The sequence below is a fragment of the Cetorhinus maximus genome, chromosome 3 (assembly GCF_964194155.1).
Source record: "Cetorhinus maximus chromosome 3, sCetMax3.hap1.1, whole genome shotgun sequence".
Classification (NCBI taxonomy): domain Eukaryota; kingdom Metazoa; phylum Chordata; class Chondrichthyes; order Lamniformes; family Cetorhinidae; genus Cetorhinus; species Cetorhinus maximus.
The window spans coordinates 30881403-30897645 of record NC_135881.1 but is presented as its reverse complement, the minus strand read 5'-3'; the positions used below and the strand labels follow the sequence as shown (position 1 = coordinate 30897645).

The 16243-nt window shown below is 40.4% G+C and overlaps 1 protein-coding gene across 4 annotated transcripts in view; it reads left to right on the top strand.

Annotated features, from left to right (window-relative positions):
* Nucleotides 1-16243, top strand: part of LOC144677193 (disco-interacting protein 2 homolog C) — a 589517-nt gene that overhangs the window by 20598 nt on the left and 552676 nt on the right. The gene's annotated exons all lie outside the window — the stretch shown is intronic.

Genomic DNA, 16243 nt, shown 5'->3' with positions numbered 1-16243 from the left:
GAGACACCAAACGCAGACTGGGTGACTGCTTCGCAGAACACCTTCAGTCTGTCCGCAAGCATGACCCAGTTCTTCCGGTCACTTGCCATTTCAACACACCATCCTGCTGTCATGCCCACATGTCCGTCCTTGGCTTGCTGCACTGTTCCAGTGAAGCTGAATGCGAACTGGAGGGACAGCACTTCATCTTTCGATTAGGCACTTTACAGCCTTCTGGACTTAATATTGAATTCAACAACTTCAGATCATTAACTCTGTCCTCCATCCTCACCCCTTTTTGACCTCCTTTTTTCAAATATTTATTTTTAAATTTATATATGTATATAGTTTTTTCCCACCTATTTCTATTATTTAAAAAAAATGTATTTCCATTAATTGTTTTATCCCCACCTTTTAGCCTATTTCGATCTTTTTTCCCCACACCGTCCCCTCCCCAACCCCACCCCCACTTCCACTAGGGCCATCTGTCACTTGCTCATCCTGCTTTCTACTCTTAATGTCACCATTAGCACCTCCTTTAGCCAGTATCACCACCATCAACACCCCTTCGACCTTTTGTTTATGACATCTTTCGCAATCTCACCTTTGTCTCCACCTATCACTGGCCTTCAACCAGCTTCACCTGTCCCACCCCCCTTAAACAGTGTATATTTCACCACATTTTTACTTCTCTTTAGTTCTGAAGAAGAGCCATATGGACTCGAAACGTTAACTCTGTCTTTCTCTCCACAGATGCTGTCAGACCTGCTGAGTTTTTCCTGCAATTTTTGTTTTTGTTTCAGATTTCCAGCATCCGCAGTACTTTGCTTTTACCAAAAAAAAAATAGATTGAATTACAGATTTATTGAAACCATTGTTAAATGAAGTCTTTGTGTAGTGCAAGAGTAAATTGTCAAGATGTGGAATAGAAAATTCACATTTAGAAAGTTATAATTGGGAATTATTTTTTCATTTTAATTTTAATCATGTCATCTGTTGAAGTATTTCACCAGTTGGCTAACATATTTGTTTTATAGCTCTGGAAATCATAAATTGTAATGCATTGCCAGCTTAAGAGTAATAAACCATGCAGGGAAATGAAGAATAGATAAATCACATAGAGAGGTAAATGGTCTATTTTGAAGAATGCAACATAAATGTAGATGTCACCAGGGAGAGGTTTTCTGAAAGTGCGGATTTTACTTTTAGAAGTGGTTCCTGAATGTTACCGTGTAGCTGGTAGGAACCTATCCGTTGGGATTCCACTATTCAGATAGAGTGGGCAGGCAATGTCTGTTATCCTTCAGTAATTTGAGGGAAAAAAAGCACATGGAAAAACAACACTATGTATGCCAAGTACTATTTACATCTGCAGAATTTTAACGACACAATAAAAATGGAAGCTTGGTACAGAGTATACACACACTGTTGGTGTAGTTGCCTGTGCATAAATTATATTTTATTTCAACTAATATTGCTGAGAGAAGGCAGGATCCAGTAGACTTAACCTTGTAGCTGTGCTTTATTAAAGCAATGATGTTGGAGTCAAAAAGTGAAAATGATTACCTCCACCACTGAAGATGGGCGGAGGTAATGTTTTCACCCATGTCTGTTAGCTTCTTAGTCTGTGAACAATATTTCTAAAGAACTATTGGATGGTTTTCAACAAACCTGGTATACATATAGGGTATGGCACAGGGAAGAATTAATTCGTTTTTGGCAAAGATGCTAACCTGATACAGATCCTGGAATTTTTTAAAGGATGCGTTAACATTGAGAGATAGGGCAAATTGATTTTTTTTTTAGAATGTTATGGTTGTTTTATTTAGAATGTTGTTGATTCTCAGCTGCTGTGGTGGAATTTGTCTCAGCTGTCAAAATGTCAGTGGAGTTTTCAGAGCAGGTTGTTGGATGTGGGATGGCCTGAAGCCCCCTCAGTCAGATGAAAGATCTTAATAAAAGAATTTCTTTTTTCAGCTTTGTAGTTACAGAGCATCAGCCAGGCAGAGAAAAACCTCAAGGAAGAGGTGTGTAATTGTAAAAATCATTGAGTTAACATAGCATGGTGGATATATGCACTCTACTGACCACCCTCTTCACTTGTTAAATACTGTGGTTGTTCCCATTTATGGGATCTGAAAGCAGGGTTGGTGCTCCAAAGATGTTGCACACTGTTTAACATCGGCTGAATCAAAATAGCCTGCAGTTTCAGACTTGCTGTGATTGAGATCTACTTTGGTGTATAATTTCAAAAGAATTCTACTAATTTGATATGTGCTATTTTTACATATGTTAAGTTTTGACTCCCTTTGGAAAGACCAGTTGTTCCACAGTTTTGCGATTACATGACTCCTAATAAATGCTCCTTTGGGGTTTAAAATTTCTTAAAGTACTTAAACACAATTTTGACCAGCTAATTTTAAAACAAATTTATCCCAAAATCATATCTAAAGATGCTACTTCATTTTTAAAAAATCCTTCAACTAAGAAATTAATGGTAAAATGATGAGAAAGCTACAGTTTTTTGCTTATGACGCTGTGTTGAGAGTGTTTGTTTGTATTAGCCCTTCATGGGATGTGGGTGTCGCTGGCAAGGCCAAAACTGTGTCGCTGGCAAGGCCAGAACTTATTGAAAAGGGGATGGTGAGCTGCCATCTTTTACTGCTGCAGTTCATGTAGTGTAGGTACATCCACAGTGCTGTTGGGTAGGGAGTTCCAGGATTCCAGTAACAACGAAGGAATGGTGAGATATTTCTAAATCCGGCTTGTGTGTGATCTGGAAGGCAACTTGCAGGTGGTGGACTTCCCATGTGCTTACTGCTCTTTTCTTTTAGGCAGTAGAGGTCACAGGTTTGGAAGGTGCTACCGAAGAAGCCTTGGCAAGTTGCTGCAGTGCATCTTCTAGTGGTACACATTGCTGCCACTGTGCGCTGGCGGTGGAGGGAATGAATATTTAAGATGGTGGATGGGGTGACATTAAACAAGCTGCTTTGTTCTGGATAGTGTCAAGTTTCATGAATGTTGTTGGACCTGTGCTCATGCAGAGTATTCCATCACATCCCTGACTTATACCTTGTAGATATGAGAAAAGGTTTGGGGAGTCGGGAAGTGAGCTACTTGCCGAGAACACACGGCCTCTGACACGCTCTTGTACCCACAATATTTATGTGGCTAGTCCAGTTAAATTTCTGGTCAGCTCGGGGAGAATGTACACAGAACAACAATACATATATTACATAGTTAACCTGAGACCTCAGCCTCCCTGCAGTCAGAATGAAATGATGGCGCCTCCATTGCCAGAAGGCAGCAGTGTTATTTAAATACGGTGTAGAGCAATATATGAGCATACAAGGAAGCAAGACAGGAAAAGACACCTGCATCAAGCCTGTCCGATCCAGATATTGTACAGCCTCACAGCCCTGTACATCATCTCTTGCTCCACTAATTGTGTCGGGTATCCTGCATTGCATTGAAAGTTATCTGCTATATGTTGTGCATGTGTTAGTTTCTGCATGCACGCAGTTCTTTTAAAAGTATAAATGGTGGTTATTGATGGACCCGCCATGGTGGTTGGAGAAAATTTATACAGGCTAAGAAAGCCAAAACCCATTGTTGTCCTGAATGGGGATTCATGTGGGTTTCAGTGCTTGGTCTTGCAGAAGACTCTTCCTACAATAAGCAGCTTCTTTGCTATTGTTGGAGGTGGTGCCTTATTTTCTTTGCAAGTTTGCTTTGGCAAACTGGCATTGTAATTGTGTTGTGAGTGAACTAATTACATCAGCTGAGAAGTATAAACTTGAAGATTATAACACACTGTTGAATGCCCTGTACAGTGCCTCTGCCCTGGGCGGTTTATCCATTTATTTGGATTGTATCTGTATATGTTTTTTGTCTTGTTTATGATTACATTTTATTTTTGAAATGAAATCTGAAGAATAAATTGCGTATTGATCTTAATTTCTGGAAAAACAAGGAAATGTGATCAAATTTCATTTCAAGTTGGCTACCTACTTAGCAATTAATCTCAGGGCTCAAATAATGACATTTTATATATAATACTTGCAAAGACAGTACCTCCCAAACTTGTGACCTATATCACCTAGAAGGACAAGTTCAGCAGATGCATAGGAACACCACCACCTTCAAGTTCCCATCCGAATCACACACCATCCTGACTGGGAATTATGTTGCCATTCCTTTTTTGAAGTTGGTTCAAAACTCTGGAACTCCCTACTTAAAAACACTGTGGGTACACCTTCACCACATGGACTGCAGTAGTTCAAGAAAAAGGCCCATCTACATCTTTCCAAGGGCACACTGGGACATGCAATAAATTCGAACCTTGCTTGTGATTGGCATATCCTGAGAGTGAATTTTTTAAAAAGCACGTTGGGGCATAGAACTCAATTGTCCATAGTGATGATAATATGAGACTCCCAGTGCAATCCCATCTTCTGATTTCTCTGTTTGACGGTACATGCTGCTCCCACTTTGAGTGCCAAGCTAAATTCAACACATCATAGGCTGATGAAGCTGTCAGGTACCGGACAAGTAATCCAGATGTCATGAGCTCAAATGCAAACTGCTAAACTGAATTAAGCAAATCTAATCATTTGTTTCAGTCCACCCTGCCTCCCCCACCATCCTCAAAAATTACCGTAGAAGCTGTTGGTTTACCAGAGGGCTAGCCTTGCCTACATGTGACTCCACTCCCACATTAGGTGGCTGATTCCAAGTAACATTAATAGTTTCAGGTTTAAGATGACCTTTGATCCCTCTCTTTCACCTAGTACTCCCTCAATGCATATAGTGCCCTCTGAAGTGGTCTAGCAAATAGGAATTGATATTAAACATGGCCTTGCTTGCATTGCCCACAAATGCTGGAAAAAGTATGCCTGAGTAGGTTATTTCTTCTTCCTTATCCAAATGTTTATAGACATTCCCAATCAAACTCCACATGAGTGTATCTAATTTCTACTATTCTTTATTGTGAAATTACGATTAAATTGATTATCTTGACTGGTTTGACAGCTGACAATCATGTTGACAATTCTATTGTGCAGATTGCTTAAGGATTGAGAATAATGTTCTAATATGGTACTTACCTAATAACGCACAAGCTGTTTCTAAAACCTCATAATTATCCAGGCTGTGAAATGTTGTCTTTTGTCTGCCTTTACCCACAATCAGCCGTTCGTGCACCAAAGTCAATTTTCATGCATAAATTGTCCACTTGTGGGGAAGAGCCAAATTAGAGACCATCAATATGAGATAATCACCAAGAAATTAAACAGTGAGTTCAGAAGAAACGTCTTTACCCACAAAGTGACAAGAATTTAAAACTTGTGACCACAGGAAGTAATTGGTCTAAATAGCATTGATGCACTTGAGGAGAAGCTGGATAAGCTTATGAGGGAGAAGGGAATAGTGGGGGGGGGTCATGCTGATAGAGTTAGATGAGAAAGGACAGGAAGAGGCTTAAGTGGAGCTTAAATGCTGGAATGAACTGGTTGGGCTGAATGTCCTGTATACCTGTTACATATTCTATGCAGTTCTATGTATAATATGCTCCTAGATTTAAGCAATTTACACATATATTCATTCAAATATACACATTTATAAGATATTTTATTTTATATTAAGAATATAAAAGTATTACAGCATATTTAGGCTGCATCACCGGGTTTTGCATGTTAGTACTTTGCATGTGGGTATGAAGCAGAACCTGTGTTTCTGTATAGCTGAGGGGGTAAATAGTTGCAACAGTTGTATTTCAGGGTTAAAAGCTTTCATCCTTTCCTTTCTCACTTGTCTAGCATTATAAAATGGAATGTGTGGTTGGCAGGTGTAGATCTTGCGGCCAAAACTCAGCCTGTGGATTCAGCGGTTGATTAATCTACGCATATGTGCTGATTTGGGATAATCCTTGCTGTTAATCCTGGGGCGCATTTGCATTTCTTTCACCTCATCTTGATCCAAAAAGAGTATGATGTGCTATCAATGAATGAACAAAGAGCAAGCAGTCCTGCCAATCAGAGGGTGATCTACTTGGTTTCAAATTAGGATTTCTCTGCATGAAATAATGGAACCAGTTATCTTTTTGTCAATCGTTATTTTACAATAGCAACTGTTGGTAGTTTGTTTTTTTTTCATATATGCATAAAATTTGGCCCTACAAACAAGTACAAAAATTGCTGGAAAAACTCATGTCTGACAGCATCTGTGGAGAGAAAGACAGAGCCAATGTTTCGAGTCCATATGACTCTTCTTCAGAATTAAAGAGAAGTAAAAATGTGGTGAAATATATACTGTTTAAGGGGGGTGGGATAGGTGGAGCTGGATAGAAGGCCAGCGGTGGAGGCAAAGGAGAGATTGCGAAAGATGTCATAAACAAAGGGTCAAAAGGGTGTTGGTGGTGGTGATACTGACTAAAGGAGGTGCTAATGGTGACATTAAGAGTGGACAGCAGAATGAGCAAGTGACTGATGGCACTGGGGGTAGGGGCAGGGGATGGTGTGGGAGAAAAGATTGAAATAGGCTAAAAGGTGGGGATAAAACAATTAATGGAAATAAATTTTAAAAAATAATAGAAATAGGTGGGGCAAAATATGTATATATAAAAATTAAAAAATAAATATAAGAAGAAAGGGGATCAAAAAGGGGTGAGGATGGAGGGGAGAGTTCATGATCTGAAGTTGTTGAACTCAATGTTAAGTCCGGAAGGCTGTAAAGTGCCTAATCGGAAGGTGAGATGCTGTTCCCCCATTCTGCGTTGAGCTTCACTGGAACATTGCAGCAGGCCAAGGATGGACATGTGGGCACGAGAGCAGGGTGGTGTGTTGAAATGGTAAGCAATAGGAAGGCCTGGGTCATGCAAACAAGCAAGTATTTAATTTGAATTAAAGGCGCAGTCACCATGCAATACTTGTAAAGCTGTTTCAAAAATATATTTTTTCAAATATTCTGTTACAAAATAATAATGAATATCGTGTATGGTTTGACACATTTTGCTGCAGCGATTTTTGAATTGCTCTTCTTGCAATGACGTTTATAAGCTTCCAGCAACCTCTGCTGGTTTGCTTTCTCGTCTTCACAATTACCTGTCTTTTAAATTGCAGTTTGCTGTGTGTGGGTTTTTAAAAATTGGTGAGTCATGCTTGCATTTATCACAAGATTCCTTGGTATGGCCAAAGCAGTCAGAAGCAGTTGGATCTCAATTGCAAATGATTCTGGCAAAAAAAGTAGTATTTTCTTTTGCTTCTTGGAGAAATTGTAGATATGCATTGGTATTCCTTGTTGCTGAATCAGATTGTAAAGTTGTTTTCTTAAATTGTGAAGTGTTTTAAAATTTCACTTCAGACTGGCATTCTTCTTCATTTTATGTCCAATTAAGGCTAACAGATTTATCTTCCCTTCCCCATTTTGTGCTGTCATTCCTCTTTACCTCTTTTTCCCTCCCAGCTACCATTACCTTGATTGATCCCTAGCATCTGGCTCCTACTTGATTTTACTGGCTTGAACTTCCTTGCTGCCTGCTGTGGATGCCCCCCCCCCACACACCTTGTGACTAAATGCACCTTTTCCAGAAATGGATCTGGTTGCTTTCTTCAGTGGGCTTCCTTGACTATTTATTACCCAGACCCATTGTTTGTTTCAGTTATTTATGTGTGTGCAGCCCATCTATGTCTAGTTCTATATAGGCAGAGTAGACTCAAGGTTACCACTGCCAATTACACAATGAAAGTGTTTTTCCCTGTAACCAAATTGTTAAAGTTAGATGAAACTCACCTAAAGTAGGATAGCAATGCTGGATAGCACCATGTTGTATTCTTGGTTTAAAATTGAATTTTAAGTTCAGTAATGGTATGCTGTAATATGCTCAAACTGGAACATAGGTCTCCGCCAGTCTGTGAATCTTGTTTCCCTGGAGATACCTAATTCAAACCACATACGTTTTGAATTGCATTCTATCCTTAAATTAGAAACTGTCCAAGACCAGCTGCAAAGTTGTTTGCAAGAAATAGTATGATCTCAGCCATGGCTGAACCCTTGCTGAGTAGCTGAAGAATGTATAAAGCATCAAAGGACATTGCTCAAAGTCTTCACAAAGAATAGCTTTGGTGCCATTTGAGACTTGTTAGGAGCAGGTGAAAATGCTGAATGATGAATAAAGCAATGTTTGACATCACTGCAAATGTGAAGAAGAGGAGATTATGATATTGCTGATGTAGCATAGTTCATTTATCTAGTAACTCTGGATCCGGATGGTGTTTCTTCCATTAAATTGGTAATACTCTGACCACTTGCAGTGGGGTTAGTTAATTATGTAAATTCATAAGGGCACAGTTTTTTTTGTGGCCTTGTAGAGTTGTTAAACATTTCTGTGGAATTATTTCCAAACAATTGACTGCATAATGACTCAGAAGCTGCAAGTTTTTGGGATTGTCATTTCCAATATTGTAAGAAGTAGAAGAAATGCATTACCAGTCGTGAAAGCTAATCCAGTAGATACAAAACACTTTTTAAAAAAAAATCTTGTGATAATCAACGAATTACAAGAAGCAAAGTAACAGGATTAGCAAATCTACTACAACACCAACCTATGTTTTTATAGTGCCTTTAATGCAATGAAACACCCCAAGGCGCTTCACAGGAGCATTATAAAATAAAATGACACTGAGCCACATATGGAGATAGTAGGTTAGATGATCAAAAGCTTGGTTAAAGAGGAAGGTTTTAAGGAGCCTCTTAAAAAGAGGAAGGCAAGATAGAGGCATGGAGAGGTGTAAGAAAGAAATTCCACAGCTTGGGACCTTGGCAATTTAAGGCATAGCCAATAACGATAGCACAATTAATATTGGGAAATGCACAAGAGGCCAGAATGAAAGGAGCACAGATATCTGGAGGGTTGTGAAGCTGGAGGAGATTACAGCGATAGGGAGGGACCAGGCCATGGAAGGTTTTGAAAAAAAGCGTGAGAATTTTAAAATTGGCTCCCAATCGAACAGTGTAGGTCAGTGAGCACAAGGGTTATCGGGGAACGGGACTATCTATCTATCCTGTTAAATTGACCATTTTTAAATTTTGTGCGCATCATTCTTTTTAAATTTAACCTATTTTTAATAAGGTGGCAGAAATGGTTTTGTTTAAATAAAAGTGAGCAATAATGCAAGCTTCTCTTAAACTCATACTGAACAGTTTTGTATCTTTAGGACTGGCAAATAAAACCCTACATATTGGGGATCTCATTCTGATGCTCACTGATTTTAATTGACAGGCAATTTTAATAGTGAAGTCAGTTTACGGTTTGGCTCAAGAATTTTTGACTCCCTTTGATGATTCATGAAGCAGAATGATCCTCTGTATTGCAAATGCTCAAAATAAACTCTCTACTTCTAAAGGCAAATCCTAAATCTAATGTCTTGGAAGATATCCACTGTCAACAGCTGTTAATGCACACATGTAGAAATCTATTTAACCAGGATCTTTTGATGACTGATTTTATCCAGTGAGTCACTGATCCATATAGTACAGTAACATGCCAAGTTACATCCTGTCCGTTCTAACGTAGTTGATCTCAGAATAGTAAGGATGTTATGATTGTCCTGGGTTGTGGGGGGCAAAATTGGTAAAGGCTTCCAAAACTATTTAGGACCCAGCACTCCCTGCAGGAATGGATATAGACTGGGACCAGGAATGTACTTGTTTGTGTTTGCTGTGGTCAAAAGGCCTGCTGAAATTCCTTGTTAGTGCTCACATAAGAATAGTTACTGGAAGCACATATGGGATATGTGAAACTGCTAACAGCAGCTAACATTTTTCAGAGAGGAAGATGAGAAGTAAAATAAATGTAAGGTGGTGTGAAAGAAACTTCCTTAATCAAAGTGCCTGACAGGGTGATAAACTTGCACTGTCACAATCCAGACATGTTTCTCCTGGAGGTTTCAACAGTCAGCAGTTTGGGAGGGGACAGGATGCACTAGATTGGTTGGACATGTAGATCTGGATTTTAATTAAAAGTACAAATAATAGTGAAGCTATTGGTATCCACTGTTAAGGAGTAAATTGGACAGACAGCAACCTATGCTGTTCACATGTGCACAATTAAAGTATTTGGCTTAAAGAAGTTTCTTTCACACCACTTTGCACTCATTTTCCTCCCATTCCTCCAGTTCATAGCACCCTCACCTTTGAATCAGAGGGTTGTGGGTTCATGTCCCACTCCCGGAAAACCAAGAACTGTGATTGTACTCGAAAGAGTTGCAATCTGTGACTGTTGATAACTCGAAAGAGTTTGAAAGTTGGAATTGGTGTCAATTTCTTTGAGGTGTCAGCTGTGGCTCAGTTCATAGCACCCTCGCCTTTGAATCAGAGGGTTGTGGGTTCATGTCCCACTCCTGGAAAACCAAGAACTGTGATTGTACTCGAAAGAAGTTGCAATCTGTGACTGTTGGTAACTCGAAAGAGTCTCTGAAAAATGTTAGTTGTGATACAATTCCACATGTTCCATACACCTTTCCAATAATCATTAACAACATAAGAACGAGGAGCAGGAGTAGGCAATTCAGCCCCTCGAACCTGCCCCGCCATTCAATACGATCATGGCTGATCTCATTTCGGCCGCAACTCCAATTTCCCGCCCTCTCCCCATAACCTTTCAATCCATTACTAATTAAAAATCTGTCTATCTCCTCAAATTTATTCAGCGTCCTGGCATCCACTGCACTCTGAGGTAGTGAATTCCACAGATTCACGATCCTTTGAGAAAAGTAATTCCTCCTCATCTCTGATTGAAATCTACCACCCCTTAGCCTAAAACTATGGCCTCTCATTCTATAATGCCCCACAAGGGGAAACATCCGCTCCACGTCTACTTTGTCTATCCCCTTTAGCATCTTATATACCTCAATTAGATCTCCTCTCATCCTTTTAAACTCTAGCAAGTATAGGCCTAAACTGCTCAATCGCTCCTCATAAGACAAGCCCCGCATCTCTGGAATCAATCTAGTGAACCTCCTCTGAACCACCTCCAATGCAATTACATCCTTCCTCAAGTAAGGGGACCAAAACTGTGCACAGTACTCCAGGTGCAGCCTCATCAATGCCTTGTACAGTTGCAACAAAGCTTCCCCATTTTTATACTCTATTCCTTTAGCAATAAATGCCAAAGTTCCATTTGCCTTCCTTATTACCTAAGCATCAACAAGGAATTTCCGCAGTCCTTTTGACCACAGGAAGCACAAACAAGAACAATCCTAGTCCCAGTCTACATCCGTTCCATCAGGGATGCTGGATCCTAACTAGGTTTGGGAGCCTTTATTGATTTTTCCCCTCCTAACCCAGGACAATTATAGTGTCCTTATTGTTCTGAGGCCAAGTAACTCAGAACTTAAAAGTGGAAGTCAAGAAGTTGTTGTCCGAGAGGCACTGTTTCAGAAGCGTTGGTCTAACAAAATCTCGCAAAGAGACTGTGCGTTCAAATGCATGAAGGACATAATGTTGTATTACGATACGGCAGGTGGTATTTGCCAGGCTGACCAAGTCCACAAAGGAAACTTGGCCACGTTATCACAATAGTTTTGCAATTTGTATTTATTACGAGAAGGTTTGTGCACTGAATTCAGAAGTAATGAGTACGCTAACACCTTTAGAAGTTTTAATAATTAAGTTAAAATATTTATTAGGAAAAGAAAAGAATTAAAACACATATACAAGATTACAGTTACACCGTTACTTAATATTATAATAAGTCCCAAAATTCCTAATTAACCTGACTCCCAACTATATAGCCTCTTTAAGGCAACAGTCCAAAATAGATTTTAAATTTAGATAGGCAATCCAGCAAGGTTACCACAAGCACATAGTCAACAGTGGGATTCAAAAGGCTTTTAACACAACTTTGGTTCCTGGAACAGCAGACCTCTGCAAAAGTGGCTAAAAGCTTTTCTCAAGTCTGTTTCACATGGTGTATCTTTTAGGTCTTACACAGCCACCCCTGATACAACCTTCCATCCTTCTTTAAATATATTTCTCTCTCTTTAATCTGTAAATCCTATTGTTTCCATAAGCCTTTGGAATTTTTACTTTTCCCATAATATAAAAATCTTTTATGTCGTCAATTTGGCCTTTTCCTTTTGGGAAAAATAAACGTTATAACGTTGCCCTATTTATCCTGTCAGTTGTAAAACTTTATCATGTTTCTTTGAAAATCCAGCAACCCCTTAGCTAAAAATGCAAATTTCATTCACACCCCCATCTGCTGAGCTTTTACCCTAGCCCACTCAGCATTTCAAATACCCTTTTTACACAGTTTCAACCTTGCAGTCTATCCGACTCTAATTCAATTAAATCAGCCACCCACAGAACCACACACACACAAGCCAACCTTACAATATACCACAATACTATTATGAAAAATAATGTAGTTTTGTGACAGTTGTACTTATCCACTAGGTGCCCACTCAATACACCAGAAAGAGTTGGGGCTTGTCAATTCAAGTATAAGTGGCACTGAAAATTTACTTTAGTAAGTGTAGTGTCTCATTCCTTCAGTTTTTAATTGTTAGAGATTTTTAAAAAACTTAATTTTTCATACTTTCTCTTTTAATCTCTCTCAACCCCATCTTTATTTCCTTCAATAATATATTTATACACCACCTTTTAACGTAATAACTTTTCTCAAGATGCTTCACAGGAATATTACCATCAAATTTGACAATGAATCATGAGATATTAGGGCTTTTAAGGGGGGTCTTGAAGCAAGAAAAGTGGAGAGGCTTAAGGAGGATATACTAGAGCTTGACAGCAGAAAGAATGGTCACCAATGGTGGAATGATTAAAATCGGGGATGCTCAAAAGGCCAGAATCACAGGAGCACAGATACCTTTGAGGGTTGTAGGAGTGGAAGAGATTACAGGGATAGGGAGGGGCGAAGTCATGGATTTGAAAGCAAGGATGAAAATTTCAAAATTGAAGTGTTGCTTAACCCAGAGCCAGTGTCGGTCAGCGAGCAAGGGGTGATAGGTGAATGGATTTGGTGCAAGTTAGGACAAGGGCAGCAGAGTTTTGAATGGCTTCAAGTTTATGGAGTGTAGAAAGTGAGAGGTTAGCCAGGAGTACATTGGAATAGTCAAGTCTAGAGGTAACCAAGGCATTGATGAGGGTTTCAACACTGAGGCGGGTGGAGTCGAATGATATTACAGAAGTAGAAGTAGGTGGTCTTGGTGTTGGCACGTGTGGTATATGGTCAAAAGTTCAAGTATGACACCAAGGCTGCAAACTATCTGGCTCAGCCTCAGACAGTTGTCCGGGAGAGGGCTGGAGTCATTGGTTAGGGAATGGAGTTTGTGGTTGGGACTGAGGACAATGGCTTCGATCTTCTAATACCCAGTTGGAAGTTGAAATTCTCCCCATCCTGGACTGGAAGTCAAACACGCAGTCTGACAATTTAAAGAAAATGGCAAGGTTGGGAGAGATGGTGGTGAGGTAGAGCTGGGTGTCATTAGCGTATGTGTAGAAACTGATGCAAAGGTTTTGGACTGTGTTGCTGAGGGATAGCATGTAGATACAAAATGGGAGGGGCCAAGGATAGATCTTTGGAGGCACCAGAGCTAATGATGTGCTGGCGGGAAGAAAAATCATTGCAGGTCATTCTCTGGCTATGACTGGAAAGATAAGAATGAAACCAGATGGGTACAATCTCACCCAGCTAGGTGATGAGGAAGGAATGTTAGAGGATGGCGTGGTCAAATGTATCAAATGCTGCAGACAGGTCAAGAAAGACAAGGAGGGGAAGTTTACCTTTGTCACCGTCACATAGGTAATTTGCAAGGATGGAGGGGTCAGTGATTGTTTTTCTTGAGGAGAGTGGTGTTGACAGGTTTGAAGAGTGGGGAGTAGTGCCTCAGGAGGGAGAACGGTTAACAATATCAGCTAACGGGAGCCAGGCAGTTAAGTTGGGTGCTCAGTTTAGTTAGAATAAAACTGAGGGAGCAAGAGTTGGTCTCGTGGACAAAATGAGCTCAGATGGCATAATTGGAGATAGGAGAGAAACTGGAGTACGGTGCAAATTCAGGGCTTGGGGAGGAGGGAGCATTAAAAAATGTTTGGCCATGTGGGCTAGGGGAGGGGAGAGAAGCACCAGAGGCAGCTGATCAGATAGTTTCCATCTTAGTGACAAAAATGGTCACAGCTCCTCAAACTTTTTGGAAGTGAGGTTTGAGGAATCAGTCAGGGGATTAAGAAAATAGTTTACAATAGAGGGGAAAAAAAACAGGGATTATCTTTGCAGTCCAGGAGGGTCTAGGAACAGTGAGCAGTTTTGGCGGACGACAGCAGGATCTGAGTGCTTTGTGGTCCAATCAGATCTAGCGATGAATGGCTGAGCCACCCGTCTGCCATATCCGTTCAAGCCTGCATCCCTCTGACTTAAGGGACCAGAGATGAGGATTGGCTAGGGTGAGAGAAAGACTAATGGTTTTAGTCGGGGATGGAAGTGAAGGGTGTGTTTGAGCAGATTGGCAGCTGTAGAATCTGCTGAATGTAGGGTTAAAGGCCAGACAGTGAGGATTTTGAAAATGCAGTTGTAAGTGAATTGTGAAGGTGGCCTTTTCTTGATTGATATGATGGCCGTAGTGAGATCACCTGAGATAGGAAGGTCAAGGGTATGGCCATGCATTTGGTTTGGGAAGTTCATATAGAGGGAGAGATTAAGGGAGAATAGGAAGGTTATGAGCTCGGAGAAGAGAGTGTTATTAATTTGGATGGAGTCTGATATTGTCAAGGATGAGAAGTTGCTCAGTACAGAAACTGAGGGAGGCAAGAAATGAAGTTGTCTTGGTGCAAAAATATTTTGAAAGTTGGCTGGGCGAATTTTAAAAACGGAGGGGTGGAACAAGGTGAAATGCTCAAGGGAGGAGAAAGTGCTAGAGGAGTTTTTGCTTTCATAAGTAATTTTGCATTGTATTAAATATTCTAACTGACATCCTGCTTTACACACTGTGGACTGAAATGTTTGCAGAGTGGTGCTTTGGACTACATGTAGACTATGTTGATGCACCAGGAGCAAGTGAGCTGCTAAGCACTCCTGCGCAGTCCATAAGGGTTTCTGCAATGATATCAATGTGAAGATGCATGGGCTGTGCAGGTAATGACTGGTAGCACTGCTTGCTCCCAGGGAATCAATGTACTCTACGTAGTGCCAGCCCTGCATGCATAAGGAGCAAGGATTCTTCATTCTGGTTGAGGAGCCATGCCATTGCTCGCCCTGTTCACACAGGTTATGGATACCCTGAAGAGGGCACTGTGCTGTTTTGGATTTCTAATCGCTGTTGGTGGCACTGCAAAAGCCCACAGAGTCTGTGGGTAAGTCTTCGATGTAATGTGTGGTGATTGCTGTTCGGTCACAGCAAAATCCAGACTGAAGTTTCCAGTAAATTATCCAGGGATGATGACTCTTTACATCTGGGTTAAATGTGGTTTCTGATGCATCTGAGTGCTTTCCTTATATCTGATAGCAGTGGGGGCATGAAATGATGTCTCTTGAGTGTTGAATTTGTTTTGGGGAGGGGGTGGATGGTTTACAATTTGTTCTGGACTCATAAGCATACAGGGAGAGAACTGTGCCTCTGGTTGTAAGGTTATGTGGGAAGAAGTAAAGCAGGCAATCAGCGTTTGGTCTCTGAGTTCCTTTCACAATCTTGATGGCATGTGGCAAAATCACTTATTTACACCACAGTGCATAATAGACTTCCCCATTTTCTTAAAGAACAAAGAACAAAGAAAAGTACAGCACAGGAACAGGCCCTTCGGCCCTCCAAGCCTGCGTCGATCATATTGTCCATCAATTAAAACGTTTAGCACTTCCGGGGTCTGTATCCCTCTACTCCCATCCTATTCATGTATTTGTCAAGCTGCCTCTTAAACACCACTATTGTACCTGCTTCCACCACCTCCTCTGGTAGCAAATTCCAGACACTCACTACCCTCTGTATAAAAAAAACTTGCCCTGCACATCACCTTTATAGTTTTCTCCTCTCACCTTAAATCTATGTCCCGTAGTAATTGACTCTTCCGCCTTGGGAAAAAGCTTCTGACTATTTTTGAATCCTGTTCTCTAAAACCAAAAAAAATCCTGCAAGTTGTACCAGTTGAAGCCTTTTGATCCTAAGAACAGTGATGGGTCCCTGAACTGGCGATTGCCTTAAGTTAATTTCATTGACGCATCTTTTGGATGTATTAAATTTGTTTTTGCTGTTTGACTTAT